The sequence below is a fragment of the Triticum dicoccoides genome, chromosome 2A, assembly GCF_002162155.2.
Source record: "Triticum dicoccoides isolate Atlit2015 ecotype Zavitan chromosome 2A, WEW_v2.0, whole genome shotgun sequence".
NCBI classification, from domain to species: domain Eukaryota; kingdom Viridiplantae; phylum Streptophyta; class Magnoliopsida; order Poales; family Poaceae; genus Triticum; species Triticum dicoccoides.
In genome coordinates, this window is record NC_041382.1 from 231,800,406 (window position 1) to 231,824,670 (window position 24,265).

The window sequence follows — 24,265 nt, forward strand, 5'->3', positions numbered from 1 at the left end:
TGCGATCCAGTGGCAAGCGTTGAACTTCGAACACCCAGAATTTGGGGCCGATCCAAGGAACATCGTGCTGGGCGCGAGCACCGATGGAGTCAATCCGTTTGGTAGCCAAATAAGCACACTATCACCTGGCATGTGTTTGTGTGGATGCACAACCTTCCCCCTGGTTGTGCATGAAGAGGAAGTACATTCACATGAGTATGGTAATTAAAGGGCCGAAACAACCAGGGAACGACATCAATCTGTATCTGGGGCTGCTAAAAGAGGAGCTAGACACACTGTGGAAAACGCCAGCCAATACGTGGGATGCCGTAGAGAAAGAATATTTCCCTATGAGAGCCGCACTTCTCACGATGGTGCACGACTATCTTGGTTACGGGTATCTCGCGGGGCAGGTGGTCCACGGATTTTCTGGATGCATCAGGTGCATGGATGACACAACATATCGCCAGCTAGATAGAGATCCTGGGTCTTCTAAAATGGTGTTCATGGGACATCGAAGGTGGCTTCGCGGTGATGACCCATGGAGAAAACACAAGGATTTGTTCGATGGTGAAACTGAACCACAAAAACGCCCGCGTACGAGGAGCGGCGATGAAATAGACGAGCTTTTGAAAAATTGGAAAGATTGCCCACTGCCGGGAAAGAAGCAAAAGGTGCCAGAGCCGAGAAAGAAGCGAAAGGCGCCAGAGCCGCTGCTGAAGGTATGGAAAACGAGGTCTGTTTTCTGGGACTTGCCGTACTGGAAGATCCACCGTGTGCCTCACAGCCTTGATGTCATGCATATCACGAAGAACGGGTGCAAGAGTCTGCTTGGTACCCTGCTCAACATGCCAGAGAGGACCAAAGATGGGCCGAAAGCAAGGGCGGACTTGAAATAAATGGGCATCAGGGAGGAGCTTCACGCTAATGATGATGATGGTGAGGCGAAGCAGGACACGGAAAGTCGTCGCAAAGGCAAAAAGGCCAAGAAGACCGAAAATGACTACCCTCCCGCGTGCTTCACTCTAAGTCAGGAGGAGATCGAGCAGTTTTTCACCTGCCTCGTAGGAGTAAAACTTCCTTATGGTTACGCGGGGAAGATGAGCAGATACCTAGACTCAGCGAAGCAGAAGTTCAGCGGGATGAAGTCTCACGACTGTCACGTGCTGATGACGCAGATACTTCCAGTTGCAATCCGTGGGATCATGGACGCGCACATCCGTGAAACGCTATTTGGCCTATGCAACATTTTCAATGTCATCTCTCGGAAGTCGGTTGGCATGAGGTAACTCAGAAGGCTATAGGAACAGATCATGGTGATACTATGCGAGCTTGAGATGTACTTCCCGCCCGCATTCTTCGATGTTATGGTGCATCTGCTGGTCCATATCGTGGAGGATATCATCCAACTCGGGCTGACGTTCCTGCATAGCATGATGCCGTTCGAAAGGATGAATGGTGTCATCAAAGGATACGTTCGCAACATGTCACGTCCAGAGGGAAGAATAGCCAGGGGCTTTCTAACCGAAGAGTGCATCTCCTACTGCACGAATTATCTAGGCATCGAGAACCCCGTTGGTCTGCCTGTCAACAGGCACCTCGGCAGGCTCGCTGGATGGGGTCACCACGATGGTCGCCGCGAAATGCATGTCAACTTTGAGGGTCGACTCATCGACTTTGAAAGAGCAAACCTAGTCGCGCTACAACACATAGACATGGCCGATCCTTGGGTGGTAGAGCACAAAACCTTTATTGAGAAGACGTACAATGACCGAGGCCAACAGAGGACGGACGGAGATATAATCAAAGAGCACAACTCATGTTTCACACGTTGGTTCAAGGAGAAGCTTCTGTCGTACCCTTTACATGAGGATTCTTCGGCGGAAGAAAAACTCATATTCGCCTTGTCACAGGGCGCCGAGCACAACCTGATGACCTATGAGGCGTACGATATCAACGGCTACACATTCTACACCGAGGACAAGGACATGAAGAGCGATGGTTATCAGAACTCTGGGGTAACGATGGAATCCTACACCGGTAACGACAAGGACAAATACTACAGAAGGATCAAGGAGATCTGGGAGCTGAGCTACGCTGGAGAGAAGGTCCCGATGTTTCATGTCAGATGGGCCAAGAGCGTCATAAAAGAAGACCGGTATTTCACCACCATGGTTATACCCGAAGCCAAATACAAGACCACGGGCGCAAATGTCACTGCAAAAAATGAGCCATGGGTACTGGCTTCCCAAGTGGACCAATGCTTCTTAATTACCAACTCGTCAAAGCCCAGTCGTGTTGTCGTGAGGAGAGGCAAAAGGAAGATCATCAGAATGGATGGAGTCGCCAATGAGCAAGACTTCGACAAGTACGGTGACCCGAAGATGGAACATGACGACGACGATGAAGTGCCATACACCACAAGAAGAAGCAGGACCACCCTACCTAAAGGACGTCTGTTCAACAGAAGAACTCCATTTGCGAAAAAGAAGGGCAAGAAGATTGTGAAAAGATAGCTAGCTAAGATCGATTGTATTTAAATCGTAGTCTTCATTTCCCGATTGTATTTCGACATTTTGAAATGATATTTCTTCTATTCTAGTCCTCATGAATATTTATTTATGTGTTTATTCTGGTATTGAATTTCTAACTAACAAAAGTATTGAATTTGTTAATATTTCTTCATGGGCACATTTTGAATTCACGAATATTTTTTCAAATTTGATGATATTTTTTCATATTCATAAATATTTCATGAGCACGTTTTGAATTCATGAGTATTTTTTCAAATTTGATGATATATTTTCATATTCATAAATGTTTTACCAATTCACAAATGAATGCAACTAAAAATAAAAAAACAAATTTGATGATATTTTCAAATAAAAAATTTGATGATATTTTCAAATAACAAATTTGATGATATTTTCAAATAACAAATTTGATGATATTTTTTCATATTCATAAAATTTTCAAATAACAAATTTGATGATATTTTTTAAAAAATTATTACTGTTTTTATAAAAATATATTACTATTTCATATTGATATTCATTTTCTAAAAAATTATTAGATGCAACAAATAATAATAATAATAAATTATAATAAAAATAAAAATAATTAAAAGTTACTTATGGCGCACCGCTGGGTGGTGCGCCATTGCTATCCAAAAAAAGTTACTTATGGCGCACCGCTGGGTGGTGCGCCATTGCTATCCAAAAAAAGTTACTTATGGCGCACCGCTAGGTGGTGCGCCATTGCTATCCCTCCCCCGACTAAAATCCCCAATCCCCGATCCCCATTGCTATCTCTCCCCAATCCTCCACCAGACCGCCGCCGCCCACCACTACAGCTCCTCCGCCGCCCAGCGCCCATGGCCAGTTTAGACCACTTCCGGCGTAGCCCCCCACCACTTCAGCTCCTTCGCCGCCCACAAGTCGACACCCCATCCACCCTCCACCAGACAACAAGCCGCCGCGTCCCCCAACCATCCTGCCGCCGACCTGCAACCATCTCACCGCCGACGACCGCCCTTCAACCAAATCACTGACGTCGTCGCCTCCCATCACGGTAGCCCCTCCACCATCCTCTGCCGCCCCAACAACCACTCCACTACCCCCGGCCACCACCGTCGTCGCCCCACTCCAGAGCAGCGCCGTCGAGCACCCGTTTGACAAGGAGCACCACCTCGTCGCTGAGCCACTCCACCGGCAGCCACCATCCTCGCGCGCTTCCTCCTCGAGAAGGCCTCCCCGCAAGCGTCACCGAGCACCAAGCCGCGGGTCTTCCCCCTCCACACGCCCCTGAAGCAGCAAACCCTCGGCCCTCCTCTCCAGCGAGCAGATCTGCATACTCGAGCTTGGTATGAAGCAACAAACCCTCATTTTCTATGACTGATGTATCCATGTTTTCATTTTGGAGCAATGGTGGTTCAGTATGGAGGGAACTTGAATAATTTGTCTTCCAAATTTGTACTGAACTTTCTGTCATATGTACTAGTTTCTGGTTTCGGTGACTTGTATGTCCGTGCATTGGTTAATCTTGTGTAGTGTTTGTGTTAAGGTACTATGATCATTATGTAAAAGGCATGGGCAAAGATTATCATGAAGCCTAAAATTTTGTCCAACACAATCCCGCGGCTTAAACTTTTATTCTGAATGTGTAGCTACACAATGTGTAGAAGTGTTACATGCCTGTAGTTAGAACAAATCATCAATTTTTAAATACCTAAAGCAAGAAGTATATGTTTTGTGGTTACAATGAGACGGTTGATCCCCTATTCATACATAGCTTGCTCGCGAAATACGCATGGGGGTTGATGAAATACACATTTTGTATTAGCATGGAATTCGAATTTTGTGCATGAGATATGTAGCTGGGTAATGAAATTTATTGGCAAGTTAAGAAAATGTAGTAGTTGTAGGTGTTACTACGGTGATTTGGAGTTTGTATAAGCCAGGAACAATGTTTGTGTCGATAATGTATATATCCTTATTATTCAACCAATGTGATAGCTCAAGCGGTTCACTGGCTTAATTTTCAGTCAGGTATTTAAAGACATGTAATACACGAGCTGCATGCTAGAGGATGAAAGTTGCTGTTGCAGGTTGCGCGTGATGTTTGGATGTTCAGTGTGCTGCTGGCCATGGCCACCTCTGTTGTCTTGGCTGATTCTTGTTTGCTAGGCTAGACTGTTACTGTCAGTGCCAACAGGTTTTAGCTCCGTGGCCTTTTCATCCATATGAAAGTAGAGGCACATTGTGGTGCTAGTTTGCTGGGTTTTGTCTCCGACCATTGTGTCGTGATGATTTTGCAGGTACCCCGAGAGGCCCTTGAGTTTGCCGGAATGTCGATTAACTTCTGTTCCGGCAAATTCAGGTACTCCATATGTCCTATTTTCAGCAAAGGTCATGCTGAAATTTTCCGTGAATTTTAGCATGACTTTGCTAAAAATAGGACATATGGGGTACTTGCGTCTAATGCATGGGCCGGTGTATCTTAGTACTTAATTAAGTAGGATCAACTGCCTCTTGTGTTATACATATAGAAGTGTGATATCAACTCATAGTTATTACTAATGTCAGTTGCTCGTCATCGATAAACCCTAATCTGGTAGGATGACCTACTAAAAAAAGCCCATACCACCTATTCTATTTGGATGGCCTTGCTAACCCTTTACCATAAATACTTGGGATGGATGTAGCATGCTTAAACAAAGAAATGTTTTAGGGTGCCTCGACAAACCCTAAATGATATAACCTTGGCTTTTAGGGTGCCTCGGTGTCGACAAATCCTAAATGATAAAACCTTAGCTTTTAGGGTGCCTATGCATCGACAAACCCTAAATGATGAAAACTTAACTTAGCATTTAGGGTGCCTCAGCGTCGACAAACCCTAAATGATAAAACCTTGGCTTTTAGGGTGCCTCGTTGTTGATAAAAACCTAAATGATGAAAGCTTAGGCTTTTAGGGTGCCTCGGCGTCGACAAACCCTATATGATAAAAGCTTAGCTTTTAGGATGCCTTGGTGTCGACAAACCCTAAATGATGAGACCATGATAATTCCTCACAAACCCTAAATGATGAGATCTTGTTCCTTGACAATAACCAACTTTTTGACCAAACTTTTTTCCTATTTAGAGCGAAACATGGCCAACAATGATGATGCCAGCGGTTCGGGCAAGGCATTCTGGGAGCTATCCCAGGAGATGGAGGAAGAACCTCACCGCTATGAGGACGCTGCCCCTGACACCGATCCTAACTACACAACCCCTAGTGGCGTCGGGGATGACACCACTGATGGTGCCGCCAAGGATGCCACCACTGATGATGGCAGCGAACGCACAGATGGCTGCCAACCAAAGAGGCAACGGAAGGACCGGCGCCCGAACGTGCTCGGCACCGTCAAGGAGGAATTTACCGAAGTGTCCTCCGAGGGGCATCCAACGGCGCCCCCAGAAATAGTCAAGGGGTACGCAGGACAGCTCGGGTGCATTCTCCGGAGCACTGTCTCGATTAACACTCAGAACCTAAGGCATCATGACCGAGGGAATTTGCGCAACCTCCTCTTCACAAACCTGCACGAACGATACAAGTTCCCCGGTGACTTCGCAAACACACGCCTCTCAGGGAATAAAGTGAACAGTGCCGCCCTCACGAAGATGAGCATGGCCCTGGCTACTTGGAGAGCCTCGGTGAAGAGCATGCTTGAAAAAGGTGATAGTTATGAGAAGATCAAGGAGAAAAATCCTTCGATCAGCGAAGATGACTACCGGGAGTTCAAGATCAAGTGCGAGAGCAACGCATCTACAGAATCAAGTCAGTGGGGGAAAGAGATGCAGGACTTGAACTTAGGGGTCCACAAACTCGGTCCCGGCGGTTATAGAGTGGCGGAACCTATATGGGACAAGGAGGACGCGGAGCATGCTGAGCAAGGCCTACCGCCCCTCTTCGAGAAATACCGTGACAAGCAGACCAGGAACTATGTCAGGGCCCGGTACAAGATTGACCCGGTAACCATGGAGCTTACCACGGATCCGAAGACCAAGGCGCTTGAGTGTGTTCTGGTAAGGAATACACCACCGCGTAATTAGCTCCATATGGTTGCATTCTAATTAATGAAGCCAAATTTCTAAATGGTTCACGTTCTTCCGCAGGACACTGAAAGCAGTAGCGCGGGGTCGTCTCAGAGCTCCCCTTTCGACACCCCTTTAAATAGGGCGTTGAACGTAATGAAAAACAAGGATAAGCTTAATAAGCCAACATTAGCTGGTCGTGTGGCCAGCAAAGGCTTGTCCACAAAATGGTTAGAGTACTATACCACTGGGCGAAAGGAGACAAAGACTAGCTCGGAAAGCCAGGAGCGCGAGGTTCAACAACTCAAGGCACAAGTGGCGCGGATTCCGGAGATCGTCGAAGATCAAGTGCGAGACCAACTAGGAGCGACGATCACTGCCATTATGCCTACCTTGGTTTCTGGGCTGTAGGCATGGATTGTGGGCGGCCAACAGGGGCCGCCCCTGATTCACAGCTTCACGGGCAGCAACTCGCGCAACGCGCCGTCGGCGCCATTGGTGCCTCCGGCGGAGGCAGCATTGGTGTCTCCCATGGCGGCGCCGGCATTGCAGCTTAATACACCCGGATGCGGGAAGAATACGCCGGCCGGCACCTCGGCAGCAAGCGGCCCCTCAGGTACTTGCACGCCCGTCGTTGGCGGTGCCTCGACATTAGCCGAGCTCGATGCCATCACGGTAACTAATTAAGCCTCTTGGCCGATGACTTCATCTCCTTGCGTTTGACTGGGCATCCCTGACGCCCTACATGTTTTCGCAGGGCGCCGCCGATGTTCCGTGCACTCTCCTGCACTTCGTGAACGATGAGTTGGTCGATGTCGCCATGGGAAGAATTGTTCAACCGGGCGGCCGCGTGTTCCACGGTAATCAGATGCCACCCACCGTTTATAGGGTTCAACTGGTTCGGGTGCTGCCGGGCTTCGACGACATGTTACCTACGTATCAACCCCATGGGGCCGACGAAGATGATGTGATGACCCTCAGCGCCTGCATAAGCTGGCCCATGCTTTGGCCGAAGAGCCAGATTCGTTTGGGGGCGGGGGACACCACCCCACAAACAACATCGCCAGTCGTGCCGACGCCAAGACATGGCAAGACCCCCGCAACGCTACCGGACATGCCGGACATGGATATGGCATAGGATCCGGACATGCATATGGCACAGGATCCGGATGACGCCGACGACGACAACGGCAGTACATTTACCAATGCCGATAAGTACTTCAACGAACATGGGTACGGTGACGAATTCTTGGGGCCTCCTTCTCAAGAACCCAATCCTTTAAAAGACGATCTAGCTGGTACCGCGGAGAAACCCAGTTGCAACAAGCGTCGTCTGGCGTTCAGTTCTTAGGAGACGCCTCCAGCTGTCGCCTTCATCGAGCCTCAGATAGCCGAGGTGCGAAATATTATCAGCCCCAACACACTCAAGAAGGCTGTATGTGAGGAGAACTTGATCCCATTACAGCAGAAGAAGAAGGGACGGAAAAGAAAGAGTAACAAGGGTGCGAGCCAGCCGGCACCGAGTACGATCCATGCTCAGGACGGGCCACCTTCACCTAAGGATATCTCGAGGAGGGTGCATGTGGCGGGTAGGCCGATGCTACCGACTAATCTGCTCAATGCTGCAACCTGTGCTATGCGGAGTCTGCATGACAGTGTTCTTTCTTTGGAGAAGCGGCGTCTCCGAGAGAATGATGTGGCATACCCGGTTTTCGTGGCCAAGGTGCCAGAGGGCAAGGGCTTTGTGGATAGCGACATGGGGGGTATGATTGTCCTGCGGTTTGATGACATCTTCGCTATGTTTAACCTTCATCCGCTGCACTCACCTTCGTTCGGCTATTTTCGTTGAGTATGGAGATGCAAATCATTAGAGACAAGACGCTGGACATCGTGATAGTCTACCCCTTCTACATGCGTGCCAAGATCTTGGGCAGCGCTAGGGACCGACAAGTCGCGAGTTCGTACCTCGAAGGCGTCATTCTAGCAAACCCAAATAAGGATAACTTCCTCGTGCCTTACTTTCTCGAGTAAGTCATCCCCTCACCGCCCCATAACATATGATTTCTTAGATTTCGATCGTTATTTTTTTAAACATTCCGTGTTTTGTGTAGTGACACACATTGCACACTCATCCTCTTAAGCCCGAAATATTCCATGGCCACGTATTTTGACTCAGACTGTCAGTCGAAGAAAGACTACACAAAGATCAAGAAAGTTCTTGATGATGTCCTCCCCGTCTACGCCAGATCTGGAGGCACCTTCAGCAGGCCAATTCGTAGGTACGTTAAGCACGTGTTCGCCCACAAAATGATGTTCCCCTGCATCAAGCAGCCGCCTGGCGGTCAGAAGGATGCCTACTACGCCCTCCATCACATGCGGGCGATCGTACGGGACCATAATCACCTTCTACTACCAAATAATCTCAAAGATTGGGCCGCAAGCTTGTCGGCAATCCAGGACGCGAACATGAGACAAGAATTCTTTCGCATCCAGTCGGAGTTTGCAGAAATCATCCATCAAGATGTCCTTCATACCTCGGGGCAGTTCTACCTCAGATATCAACCGTCCAACAGTGAGATAGACACAACGCTACAAATGCAGGCTGACAACGCCCGCGATTTCATGACCATCATGATAGACGGTGGCTTCATCCACGCTCCGGTCCCTGAGTCGAGTTGAAAGTAGTGATGCTATGTGTAGTTCTGTGTCGGGGAAACTGATCCTCGAACACCTATGGGGCTGGCGGACCGGGCCCCTTTCGGTTCGGCGAGGGGCGGAGATCGCACGAAGAGCAGATCGAGGCGAGGCACACGAGCAGTTTACCCAGCTTCGGAGGTCTCCGGAGAGATAACACTCCTACTGCTGCTTGTCTGGTTGTATTATCTGGTGTTCTTGCTCTCCAAAGCGAGAGATGGCTGGAAGCAAACTGTCTGAGGCTTCGAACCTATGAGTCGAACCCCTCCCTACGTTGCGCATGGGCCTCCTTTTATACGCTAAAGGGGTCACCGACAGGTGGCAACGCAGAGGAGGGTAAAAATGTAAAAAGCGAGGTAGTTGATACAGTTGCTTGTACAGTGCACCCTACCTAACCCTGACGGCAGGGGACAAGGGCATTAAATGCCCGTCTGAGTCGCCCGAATAGTGCAGAAAAGGACCGTTAGGGGCGCCACCGTTCGCCACGATGGCGATCTTGTCAGCTTCGCATGCCGCTGCGCACCGCTGGCTGCACAGCCTCCTGCCACGCGCGCCCGGGGAGGCCCCCAAAGCGACACGTTGGTGGATGCGCTGGAGCGTGGACGCAGAGTGGCCGCCTGCCGCGGCAAGCACCTTGCCGCTGTTTTCATCTTGTCGGGTCCGGAAGCTTGTCGCTCACCGGGCTTCGAGGTACCTTGGTTTGTCTTCCCGGCAAGCTCCTCTTGCCGGGGCCTTGTTGCCTTGCCGGAGCGAGTGGCGCATCGCGGCAAGTTCCTTGGTGCGCCTTGATCGGCCTTCCCGGCAAGCTCCTCTTGCCGGGGTCTTGTCTCCTTAGCTTATATACTTTGCTCTTGGATGGCTCCAAGGGAACTTTGGAGGGTCTTGGCGTTCGCCCGGCAAGCCTTGCCGCGGGGTGCTGCAACTGCCCGTGCACAAGTTCGGGGTACTAGGGTACCCCTATTCTAGTACACCGACAGGAGCCCCCGGGCCTGGGCCAGACACGGTGCCGAGCGCTGTTGGGCCAGGCCCAAGACAGGGCACGGGCACACGCGAGCTGGGCTACACCAAATCTCGCTCCGTATCCACCGCACTCTCCCATAACGACACGTGTTGATTGCGGCATCGTGGGAGAGATCGTGGGTGGTTGTTTAAGTGGAAGGCCGAAACGTCCGCCCCGTCCCTCTTAATAAGCAGAGGAAACAGGGGCAGTTCGTCCCCCCTCGCTGCTTGCTGCTACTCCTTCTTCACAAACTCCACCGCTCCCCTCTTCTTCTCGAACCCGAGAGAGCAGCGCTTCGCCCCCCTCATTGCCAGCAGCATCACCACGCCGTCGACCTTCTCCACCACCTCCGCCATGGCCCCGAAAGGCGACAAGGGAAAGGGCGTGAAGTCGGCCGAGGCGCAGCGGCTCGCGGCGCTGCGGAAGGAGCGGGCGATCTTCACCCCCCAGCTCGGAGTGCAGGAGCTGAGGGAGTACTTCTACCTCTTTTGGGCGACGGAGACGCGTGCGCATCCGCGCACGAGGGTACTCCCGGCTGCTGCCTCGGAGTCGGCTCCAAATGGGTACCCGTTCTTCCTGCTATTCTTCTACTGCGGGCTCTGCCCGCCCTTCTCGGGTTGATTCCTTGAAATGTGCCGGTCTCTTTGAGCTCGCTGTCAGGGATCTGGAGCTTCTGGAGCACTGCGGAGGAGATCAGGTTCAAGCCGGCCCCGCCGTCAACTAGCATCTTAGTGACCTTGAGGTTGCGGATTGTTGGTGAAACCAACATCGGCAAGCACCCAACCGCAGTTATGCGATCTGGGTGGTCCTTAATATCAAAGATGATAGGCGTGCTGGACCATTTCAGAGGCTTGCGTGACTCGACGGGTGGTTCTGCTGCATTAACCTCCCGCATCCACTGCTTGAGCTGGCGGTGCGAGGCATGCAGAGAAGCACCACCGTCAATGCACAGGACCTCTGTGGCTTTCTGGAACTCCTGCTCATCAGTCTCCTCATCATCCATATCCTCATCGTCGTCGTCATCTTCATCCTTGTCGCGGCCGCGAGGAGGTCTGTCTCCTTGCCGTTGCTTGGCCTTGCCGCGGCGTCCCCCTCGGCCGGGACGTTTCTTGCCGGATCCACCAGCTCCTTCCTGGGCTTTCTCCTTGTCGCGCCGCTCGTATTCAGCTTTCTGTTGCTCAACAAGCTGCTCGACTCTCTTGCAGTTCTGAAGATCATGGCCCTTGGTGCGGTGAATCTTGCAATACTGCTTGTTGGTGCCATCCTGCTTGTCGGCGACCGCCACCTCCGCGGCAACCTCCTTGCCGGAGTCACCGGATTTGGCTTCCTTGGCGCCGCCACCATTGCCGGACTGCTCAACAACTAACACTTCTTTGCCTTTCCTCCTTCTGTTGTTCCATCGCCGGTTTTTCCTTGTCGGGGCAGCATCTTCACTATCAGATTCTCCTGCTCCTATATTTTCTCCGGGGAGTCTCCTCCCTTCCTCCGCACGCGCGCACTTGTCGGCCAGTGCATATAACTCACTGACGTCCCTGATCTTGCACATAGCCATTTCTTCCCGCATCCTGCGGTTCCGCATGTTCTGATGGAACACGCTGATCACCGCGGCAGGGTGGACGTCTGGGATGTTGTGCTGCACGCTACTGAATCTCTGAATGTACTTGCGCAGGGGCTCTCCTTCCTTCTGGGCGAGCAAATGAAGATCACTCTCCTGGCCATGAGGCTTGTGTCCGCCAGTAAAGGCGCCGACAAACTGATGGCACAGATCAGCCCAAGAGGATATGGAGTTGTCCGGCAAGTGCATGAGCTAGGATCTGACGTTGGGCTTGAGCACCAGCGGGAAGTAGTTGGCAAGGATCTTGTCATCTCGTCCCTCGGCAGCTTGCACAGCAATAGTGTAAATGCTGAGGAACTCTGACGGGTGCGTCTTGCCGTCGTACTTCTCCGGTACGTCTGGCTTGAAGTTCTTTGTACTGGGCCACTGGACTTGCCGCAGCTCACGAGTGAACGTAGGACAACCTACCGCATACGGCAGATTGTCTGGTTCCCCTGGCGCATGCATGTCAACAGAGGGCCCAGCGCGGTTGTCGGATTGACGTCGCGCTTCTCTTCGGCGCTCGATGCGAGTTCGAGCATCTTCTTGTTGTCGATCATGAAGAACTTGGCGCTGATTGCGACGAGCTCGTGGATCCGACGATGCAGTGGAGTCGCTGTCGAGGTGGATCCGACGAGTCAGCGATCTTGGCCTTCGGGGCGGTGATTGCATGGTAGTTGCACCTCCGCCCGTTTCGTCGTCACCGGCTCGCGTCCGGCGGTCCTGCGGTGGCGGCGACGCGCTCGGCCGCCGTGGAGTGTCGCCGTTGGCGTAGCCGATGAGACTCTGGATGGTGGCCCTCCATTTGTCGATCTTGTCCGATGTTGGAGGGTAATCTAGGAGAAGTTGAGCTCGTGCCAAAGCTTCTGCTGGAGTAGTGGGTGGCAGTGGCGGACGGCGCGAGGAGCGGAACGTGCTCGAACTTCTAACTATGTTAGAAGGAGCAGTATCCCGTCCAGGCGACCGTGCCCCGCTCATGCCAGCATGCTGGCGTGCATGCTGGTCTTGAGCGCCCCGAGATCCACCAGCTTGGCCTTGGTCTAACATGCGCATGGTGCTGCGAGCGCCATGGTGCTGTTGATCTTGCGCCTCCTGAGAGTGGCGCGGAACATGTACAGTCGCCGAGGTTTGTGCAGCCTTGTCCTTGGACTTGGCAGCACTGTGAGCGCCCTCATCGACGGCTGTTCTTCCGCCAGCGTCCACTCCACCACCCGTTTTCTCCAACGGTGGCGGAAACAACATGGACGGCGCGGCTGCCGCCGAAGTCTTCTTCTTCAGTGGCATGTTGATGAAGGGAATAAGGATCTAGCTCGTGTGAACGCCGGATCAGGTTCACACAATCTCGTCACCCCCTACCTGGCGCGCCAAAGATGTCAGGGAAACTGATCCTCGAACACCTATGGGGCCAGTGGACCGGGCCCCTTTCGTTTCGGCGGGGGGCGGAGATCGCACGAAGAGCAGACCGAGGCGAGGCACACGAGCAGTTTACCCAGCTTCGGAGCTCTCCGGAGAGATAACACTCCTACTACTGCTTGTCTGGTTGTATTATCTGGTGTTCTTGCTCTCCAAAGCGAGAGATGGCTGGAAGCAAACTGTCTGAGGCTTCGAACCTATGAGTCGAACCCCTCCCTACGTTGCGCATGGGCCTCCTTTTATACGCTAAAGGGGTCACCGACAGGTGGCAATGCAGAGGAGGGTAAAAACGTAAAAAGCGAGGTAGTTGATACAGTTGCTTGTACAGTGCACCCTACCTAACCCTGACGGCAGGGCACAAGGGCATTAAATGCCCGTCTGAGTCGCCCGAACAGTGCAGAAAAGGACCGTTAGGGGCGCCACCGTTCGCCACGATGGCGATCTTGTCAGCTTCGCATGCCGCTGCGCACCGCTGGCTGCACAGCCTCCTGCCACGCGCGCCCAGGGAGGCCCCCAGAGCGACACGTTGGTGGATGCGCTGGAGCGTGGACGCAGAGTGGCCGCCTGCCGCGGCAAGCACCTTGCCGCTGTTGTCATCTTGTCGGGTCCGGAAGCTTGTCGCTCACCGGGCTTCGAGGTACCTTGGTTTGTCTTCCTGGCAAGCTCCTCTTGCCGGGGCCTTGTTGCCTTGCTGGAGCGAGTGGCACGCCGCGGCAAGTTCCTTGGTGCGCCTTGATTGGCCTTCCCGGCAAGCTCCTCTTGCCGGGGTCTTGTCTCCTTAGCTTATATACTTTGCTCTTGGATGGCTCCAAGGGAACTTTGGAGGGTCTTGGCGTTCGCCCGGCAAGCCTTGCCGCGGGGTGCTGCAACTGCCCGTGCACAAGTTCGGGGTACTAGGGTACCCCTATTCTAGTACACCGACATTCTGAAATATCGATTAGCTCATGTTGTAATTAAACTTTAATGAACTTGTATGTCTCTTTGGTTTGGACAGTCGTTCAACTTATATGTAATCGATGCTATTTATTAGTAGGACCATGAATCGTGCTATTAATGTCTTGCTTTTGTTGCATACTTATATATTGCTTATGTATTGTTTGTGAATTGCTACTAACGTTTTGTTAGCCTAGTGCATAGAGATGCCGTCGTATGTCGCTAATAACCCACAAGTATAGGGGATCGCAACAATTTTCGAGGGTAAAGTATTCAACCCAAATTTATTGATTTGACACAAGGGGAGCCAAAGAATACTCTCAAGTATTAGCAGCTGAGTTGTCAATTAAACCACACTTGGAAACTTAATATCTGCAGCAAAGTATTTAGTAGCAAAGTAATATGATAGTAGTGGTAACGGTAGCAAAAGGTAACAATAGTAAAAGTAATGTTTTTGGTATTTTGTAGTGATGATAGCAATAACAACGGGAAAGTAAATAAGCAAAGAACAATATATGGAAAGCTCGTAGGCAATGGATCGGTGATAGAGAATTATGCCGGATGCGGTTCATCATGTAACAGTCATAACCTAGGGTGACACAGAACTAGCTCCAGTTCGTCAATGTAATGTAGGCATGTATTCCGAATATAGTCATACGTGCTTATGGGAAAGAACTTGCATGACATCTTTTGTCCTACCCTCCTGTGGCAGCGGGGTCCTTACGGAAACTAAGGGATATTAAGGCCTCCTTTTAATAGAGAACCGGAACAAAGCATTAACACATAGTGAATATATGAACTCCTCAAACTACGGTCATGACCGGTAAGTATCCCGATTATTGTCACTTCGGGGTTAACGGATCATAACACATAATAGGTGACTATAGACTTGCAAGATAGGATCAAGAACACTCATATATTGATGAAAACATAATAGGTTCAGATCTGAAATCATGGCACTCAGGCCCTAGTAACAAGCATTAAGCATAGCAAAGTCATAGCAACATCAATCTCAGAACATAGTGGATACTAGGGATCAAACCCTAACAAAACTAACTCGATTACATGATAGATTCCATCCAACCCATCACCGTCCAGCAAGCCTACGATGGAATTACTCACGCACGGCGGTGAGCATCATGAAATTGGTGATGGAGGATGGTTGATGATGACGATGGAGACGGATTCCCCTCTCTAGAGCCCCGAACGGACTCCAGATCAGCCCTCCCGAGAGGTTTTAGGGCTTGGCGGCGGCTCCGTATCGTAAAATGCAATGATTTCTTCTCTCTGATTTCTCTCTCCCCGAAACACAATATATGGAGTTCAAGTTGGAGTCGGAGAGGCAACAGGGGGCCCACAAGGTAGGGGGGCGCGCCCCCCACCCTCGTGGAGAGGTGGTGGGCCCCCTGGCCTTCATCTTTTGCAGGTATTTTTCATATTTTCTGAAAAGTTGCTCCGTGAAGTTTCAGGTCATTCCGAGAACGTTTGTTCCTGCACATAAATAACACCATGGTAATTCTGCTGAAAACAGCGTCAGTCCGGGTTAGTTCAATTGAAATCATGCAAGTTAGAGTCCAAAACAAGGGCAAAAGTGTTTGGAAAAGTTGGTACGACGGAGATGTATCAACTCCCCCAAGCTTAAACCTTTGCTTGTCCTCAAGCAATTCAGTTGAAAAACTGAAAGAGATAAAGAAAAACTTTTACAAACTCTGTTTGCTCTTGTTGTTGTAAATATGTAAAGCCAGCATTGAAGTTTTCAGCAAAGATTATAACTAACCAAATTTGCAATAACGCATAGGTCTCAAGTTTACTCATATCAATAGCATAATCAACTAGTGAGCCATAATAATGAATCTCGGATGACAACACTTTCTCAAAACAATCATAATATGATATAACAAGATGGTATCTCGCTAGCCCTTTCTGAGACCGCAAAACATAAATGCAGAGCACCTTTAAAGACCAAGGACTGACTAGATATTTTAATTAATGGTAAAAGAGATCCAGTCAAGTCATACTCAATGTAAATTAATAGTAATGAATGCAAATGACAGCGGTGCTCTCCAAATGGTGTTTTTTAATAAGAGGATGATGACTCAGCATAAAAGTAAATAGATAGGACCTTCGCAGAGGGAAGCAGGGACTTGTAGAGGTGCCAGAGCTCGGTTTTGAAGCAGAGGTGAATAATGTTTTGAGCGGTATACTTTCATTGTCAACATATCAACCAAGAGATGGCGATATCTTCCATGCTACACACATTATAGGCGGTTCCCAAACAGAATGGTAAAGTTTATACTTGCCTTCCACCCAAGCATCAATCCATGGCTTGCTCGAAACAACGAGTGCCTCCAACTAACAAGAGTTCCAGGGGGAGTTTTGTTTGCAATTATTTTGATTTAGTTTGCATAAAGCATGGGACTGGGCATCCCGGTGACCAGTCATTTATCTCACGAGTGAGGAGCGAAGTCCACTCCTCTTGAGAATAACCCGCCCAACATGGAAGATACAGACAACCCTAGTTGATACATGAGCTATTCGAGCATACAAAATAGGATATTTATTTGAAGGTTTAGAGTTTGGCACATACAAATTTACTTGGAACGGCAGGTAGATACCGTATATAGGTAGGTATAGTGGACTCATGTGGAATAACTTTGGGGTTTAAGGGATTGGATGCACAAGCAGTATTCCCGCTTAGTACAGGTGAAGGCTAGCAAAAGACTGGGAAGCGACCAGCTAGAGAGTGACAACAGTCATGAACATGCATTAAAATTAATCAACACCGAATGCAAGCATGAGTAGGATATAATCCACCATGAAGATAAATATCGTGAAGGCTATGTTGATTTTGTTTCAACTACATGCGTGAACATGCGCCAAGTCAAGTCACTTAAATCATTCAGAGGAGGATACCACCCTATCATACCACATCATAACTATCTCAATAGCATGTTGGCATGCAAGGTAAACCATTATAACTCATAGCTAATCAAGCATGGCACAAGAAACTATGATCTCCAATTGTCATTGCAAACATGTTTATTCATAATAGGCTGAATCAGGAACGATGAACTAATCATATTTACAAAAACAAAAGAGGTCGAGTTCATACCAGCTTTTCTCATCTCAATCAGTCCATCATATAACATCATAATTGCCTTTCACTTGCACGACTGAACAATGTGAATAATAATAATAGTGCATGTGCATTGGACTAAGCTGGAATCTGTATGCATTCAATAAACAGGAGAAGACAAGGCAATACAGGCTCTTTTGTCAGATAAACAATAATGCATATAAGAGTCACTTCAACAATTTAATCATGGTCTTCTCCTATCGACCCCCAAAGTAAAGAAAAGAAATAAAACTATTTACACGGGAAAGCTCCCAACAAGCAAAAGAAGAACAAGAAATCTTTTTGGGTTTTCTTTTTAATTACTACTGCAAGCATGGAAATTAAACTGATTAAAAGCTACAACTAATTTTTTGGTTTTTCTTAAGGTTTATTAAACACACAAGAAGAAAGCATAAAAAGGGAAATAAACTAGCATGGATGATACAATGAAAAAGTATGAGCACCGATGTCTAGCAATGAGTGTGTGAGCATAAATGTAATGTCGGTGGGAAATACGTACTCCCCCAAGCTTAGGCTTTTGGCCTAAGTTGGTCTATGGCCACAGCTGGCCTGGCGGATATCCATAATAGTAGTTGGGGTCGTACTGAGAAGAAGAAGAGGAGGAAGACTCCGATTGCCACTGGCTGGCAATCATCTCCGGATCCCACTGGTAGTTAGACTATCGTGCAGGATCAACCTGTGGTTCCGGCTCTGGCTCCATGGCTGGTGTAGGGTTCCCGTAGGTGGGAATAGCCTTCAACGGAACAAGGTACTGGCCTACAGATAAATCAAACAAAGAAGGAGCAGGCAGGGTAATAGTCTCAGGATGATGTTTATTAAAGTACAATTGATATTTAAGCTCTCCTTCCCTATTCTTAACAATAAAATCATGCGCCACCATACTTTTATAATCTTGATAAACACGAGGCAGCACTTTTTCTTCCTTCTCATAATGCCTAATAGGTATGTTAAAATGTGCAGCTAGGCGTGAGGCATAGATGCCTCCAAAGATGGGCCCCTTTGTACGGTTCAAACTTAACCATTTGCAAAAATGCCGCCCATACTAACAGAGTTATCACCATATAAACCATGGAGCAGAATAATAATATCAGGGATACTAAGGTTTCCGCAGTTTCCACGACCAATTAAGCAACGACTAGCAAATAATGCAAAATAACATAAAATAGGAAAATGTATGCTAGTGATTCGTGCATCGGAAACCTTCCTTGTTTCCCCTATAATGATAGTATCAATAAACCCCTCCACATCATCGCGATGTGGTTCTTCTGTCTTTCCCTCAAAAGGGACTAAGCACACTCGAATAAAATCATAAAGTGACATCTCCTTATGCTCATCATATAAATAAAACTCCACCATAGGTGGTGAGCTCCTAGAATGGAAATGAAAGTTTTGCACAAAGATATTTGTGAGTAAGAGATACTGATCCCATTGGTCGTGGAGTAAAGCAGTGAGGCCTGCATTCTTAGCCAATTCATGAAAATCTTCATAAATCTCGGCTGCTCTCAAGAAATCCTCGGAAGGCCATTCACACGCCCGGACCTCCGCGGTGCGCGGCAGATTATACTTAGGCTTCGGAGCCTTTTCCTTCGAGCTTTGGCTCGATGAGCCCCTCAAAAGTCTCCTCATCATTTTCTGAAAAAATCTGAAATTTTTAGTAACTTCAAAATAAAAGTGAACCAAACTCAATAATATTGATAGCAACTACTCCTACAAGTGCCTAGGGCCTATATCATGCATCAAAACTACTTTTGACCATATAAATTTGACATGCAAGCTCAAGAACAGGGTCACCCAAGCAGCAAAATTTGCAATGAATAAAGCACTAGAACAAAAACTAATTGGACCAATGGAGGAGTCGCATACCAAGGAACGATCTCCCCAAGCAGTTTTGTGAGAGGTGCTTTGAGCAAGGAGATCGAAAATGGCAGCAAGATGAGCTAGAACTCGTGCTTGAGCTGGATATTCGTGTTTGTGGGAGGAAGAAGAAGTGTGTGGGTGCGGGAATAAGTGAAGGAGGGCCACCGTGGGCCCACGAGGCAGGGGGTGCGCCTAGGGGGTAGGGCGCGCCCTCCACCCTCGTGGGTAGGTGGTTGACCCTCCGGCTGTGTTCTCAGTGCCAAATATTCTCAAATATTCTATAAAAAATCATATTTAAATTTCAGGGCATTTGGAGAACTTTTATTTTCGAGGTATTTTTATATTGCACGGATAATCAGATAACAGACAAAAAAATATTTATTTTTATTTTATTTAATATAAATAACAGAAAGTAAAAGTGGGGTACAGAAGGTTGTGCCTTCTAGTTTCATCCATCTCCTGATCATCAAAAGGAATCCACTAACAAGGTTGATCAAGTCTTGTTAACGAACTCATTCCGAATAACATGGAACTGGAGAAATTTCGAATAACACTATGTTACCTCAACAGGGATATGCACACCCCCAACAATAAGAATATCATATTTCTTCTTGACAGTAGGAAGAGGAAATTCAAAACCTCCAAATATAATCGATGGAATTTTTCCAATAGAGTTGATACTATGAACTTGAGGTTGTTTCCTCGGAAAGTGTACCGTATGCTCATTACCATTAACCTGAAAAGTGACATTGCCTTTAGTGCAATCAATAACAGCCCCTGCAGTATTCAAAAATGGTCTTCCAAGAATAATCGACATACTATCGTCCTCGAGAATATCAAGAATAACAAAGTCTGTTAAAATAGTAATGTTTGCAACTACAACAGGCACATCCTCACAAATACCGACAGGTATAGCAGTTGATTTATCATCCATTTGCAAAGATATTTCAGTAGGTGTCAACTTATTCAAATCAAGCCCATGATATAAAGAGAGAGGCATAACACTAACATCGGCTCCAAGATCACATAAAGGAGTTTTAACATAGTTTCACCGGCTCCAAGACCAGCCATTTAAAGCAGTTGATTTATCAGCCATTTGCAAAAAATATAGGTCTAGTCATTTCAGCAAAGCGCTCAAAATCCTCGTCATCCTTTTTCTTGGATGGTTTAGGAGGAAAAGGCATGGGTTTCTGAACCCAAGGCTCTCTTTCTTTACCATGTTTCCTAGCAACAAAGTCTTTCTTATCATAATGTTGATTCTTTGATTGTGGGTTATCAAGATCAACAACAGGTTCAATTTCTATGTCACTATCATTACTAGGTTGAGTATCATTATGAACATTATCATTAACATTATCACTAGTTTCAGGTTCATTAACAGATTGAGTTTCAGCATCAGAAATAGAAATATCATTTGGATTCTCAGATGTTCAGCAATAGGTTCACTAGAAGCATGCAAAGTCCTATCATTTTTCTTTTTCTTCTTTTTAGACAAACTAGGTGCATCTATATTATTTCTCTGAGAATCTTGCTCAATTCTCTTAGGATGGCCTTCAGGATACAAAGGTTCCTGAGTCATTCTACCAGTTCTAGTAGCCACTCTAACAACATTATCATTATCTTTACTATTCAATTCATTGAGCAAATCATTTTGAGCTTTAAGTACTTGTTCTACTTGAGTGGTAACCATAGAAGCATGTTTACTAATAAGTTTAAATTCGCTTTTGACATTAGCCATATAATCACCCAAGTGTTCAAGCATATTTGAATTGTATTTCAATTGTCTACCAAAATAAGCATTAAAGTCTTCTTGCTTAGCCATAAATTTATCAAACTCATCTAAGCATGGGCTAGCAAATTTAGTAAATGGGATTTCAGCTTTATCATATCTGTAGAGAGAATTTACCTTTGCCACCTGTGTCGGGTTATCAAGACCATGAGTTTCTTCAATAGGTAATGGATTAAGATTATATGTTTCTTCAACAGGCGGTAAATTAAGACCATGTATTTCTTCAATAGGAGGTAAATTCTTAACATCTTCGGCTTTAATACCTTTTTCTTTCATAGATTTCTTTGCCTCTTGCATATCTTCAGGACTGAGAAATAGAATACCCCTCTTCTTTGGAGTTGGTTTAGGAATAGACTCATGAATTGGCTCCGGAGGTGTCCAATTATTTTCATTTGTCAACATATTATTCAATAGAATTTCAGCTTCATCCGGTGTTCTTTCCCTAAAAACAGAACCAACACAACTATCCAGGTAATCTTTGGAGGCATCGGTTAGTCCATTATAAAAGATATCAAGTATTTCATTTTTCTTAAGAGGATGATCAGGCAAAGCATTAAGTAATTGGAGAAGCCTCCCCCAATTTTGTGGGAGACTCTCTTCTTTAATTTGCACAAAATTATATATATATATCCCTTAAAGCAGCTTGTTTCTTATGAGCAGGGAAATATTTAGTAGAGAAGTAATAAATCATATCCTGGGGACTACGCACACAACCAGGATCAAGAGAATTAAACCATATCTTAGCATCACCCTTTAATGAGAACGAAAATATTTTAAGGATGTAAAAGTAACGAGTTCTCTCATCTTTAGTGAACAGGGTGGCTATATCATTCAAATTAGTAAGATGTGCCACAATAGTTTCAGATTCATAACCATGAAAAGGATCAGATTTAACCAAAGTAGTTATATCAGGATCAACAGAGAATTCATAATCCTTATCAGTAACAAAGATAGGTGAAGTAGCAAAAGCAGGGTCAGGTTTCATTCTAACATTTAGAGATTTCTTACTCCATTTAGCTAATAGCCTTTTGAGTTCATTTCTGTTTTTTTCAAGCTAAAATAGATAAAGAAGCTTCTTGATCAAAAACATAACCCTTAGGAATAACAAGTGATTCTTCATCATCACTTTCATCAGTATCATCAGATTCAATACTTTCAATCTCTCTAGCTCTAGCAAGTTGTTCATCAAGAAATTTACCAAGTGGCACAATAGTATCAAGCATAGAAGTAGTTTCATCATAAGTATCATGCATAGCAGAAGTGGCATCATCAATAACATGCGACATATCAGAACAAATAGCAGAAGCAGGTGTAGGTGTCGCAACCTTACTCAAAACAGAAGGTGAATCAAGTGCAGAGCTAGATGGCAGTTCCTTACCTCCCCTCGTAGTTGAGGGATAGATCTTGGTTTTTGGATCTCTCAAGTTCTTCATAATTATAAGCATATATAAATCCCAAGTGACTCAAAGAATAGAGTTATGCTCCCCGGCAACGGCGCCAGAAAATAGTCTTGATAACCCACAAATATAGGGGATCACAACTGTTTTCGAGGGTAAAGTATTCAACCCAAATTTATTGATTCGACACAAGGGGAGCCAAAGAATACTCTCAAGTATTAGCAGATGAGTTGTCAATTCAACCACACCTGGAAACTTAATATCTGCAGCGAAGTATTTAGTAGCAAAGTAATATGATAGTAGTGGTAACGGTAGAAAAAGGTAAAAGTAGTAAAAGTAATGTTTTTGGTATTTTGTAGTGATGATAGCAATAACAACGGGAAAGTAAATAAGTGAAGAACAATATATGGAAAGCTCGTAGGCAATGGATCGGTGATAGAGAATTATGTCGGATGCGGTTCATCATGTAACAGTCATAACCTAGGGTGACACAGAACTAGCTCTAGTTCGTCAATGTAATGTAGGCATGTATTCCGAATATAGTCATACATGCTTATGGGAAAGAACTTGCATGACATCTTTTGTCCTACCCTCCCGTGGCAGCGGGGTCCTTACAGAAACTAAGGGATATTAATGCCTCCTTTTAATAGAGAACCGAAACAAAGCATTAACACAAAGCGAATACATGAACTCCTCAAACTACGGTCATCACCGGTAAGTATCCCGATTATTGTCACTTCAGGGTTAATGGATCATAACACATAATAGGTGACTATAGACTTGCAAGATAGGATCAAGAACACTTATATATTGATGAAAACATAATAGGTTCAGATCTGAAATCATGGCACTCGGGCCCTAGTGACAAGCATTAAGCATAGAAAAGTCATAGCAACATCAATCTCAGAACATAGTGGATACTAGGGATCAAACTCTAACAAAACTAACTCGATTACATGATAGATCCCATCCAACCCATCATCGTCCAGCAAGCCTATGATGGAATTGCTTACGCACAGCGGTGAGCATCATGAAATTGGTGGTGGAGGATGGTTGATGATGACGATGGCGATGGATTCCCCTCTCCGGAGCCCCGAACGGACTCCAGATCAACCCTCTCGAGAGTTTTTAGGGCTTGGCGGCGGCTCCGTATCGTAAAACATGATGATTTCTTCTCTCTGATTTTTTTCTCCCCGAAACACAATATATGGAGTTGGAGTTGGAGAGGCAACAGGGGGCCCACGAGGTAGGGGGCACACCCTAGGGGGGCAGGCGTACCCCCCCACCCTCGTGGAGAGGTGGTGGCCCCTGGCCTTCATCTTTTGCAGGTATTTTTCATATTTTCTGAAAAGTTGCTCCGTGAAGTTTCAGGTCATTCCGAGAACGTTTGTTCCTGCACATAAATAACACCATGGTAATTTTGCTGAAAACAGCGTCAGTCCGGGTTAGTTCCATTCAAATCATGCAAGTTAGAGTCCAAAACAAGGGCAAAAGTGTTTGGAAAAGTAGACACGATGGAGACATATCAGTCGTGTACAAGGGTAAGGTTCCCAGAGTCTACGACGACTGGGAGGAGTGTCGGAGTTCACCGTTTCAGCGGTAACAGTTACAAAGGGTACACCACTAGGGCGGAGGCGGAAGCTAGATACGTGCGCTATCTAGCGGGAGAGAGGAGGGAGCGGAGGAGGAACCGGATGAAGACCAGTTTCATCGAGATGATGCTCATCGTGATGACCGCAGCTCTTTTCTATGTAATGGTAGTTTAGATGATCGATATCGACCTGTAATGTGAAGACAAACTCGCTACTCGCGGTCTCGAGACTTGTAATGTTCTAACTTTGTTCGGTCTTTTGAATTTGGAGACTAATATGATGAATTGTATTCAGAGACTAATCTTC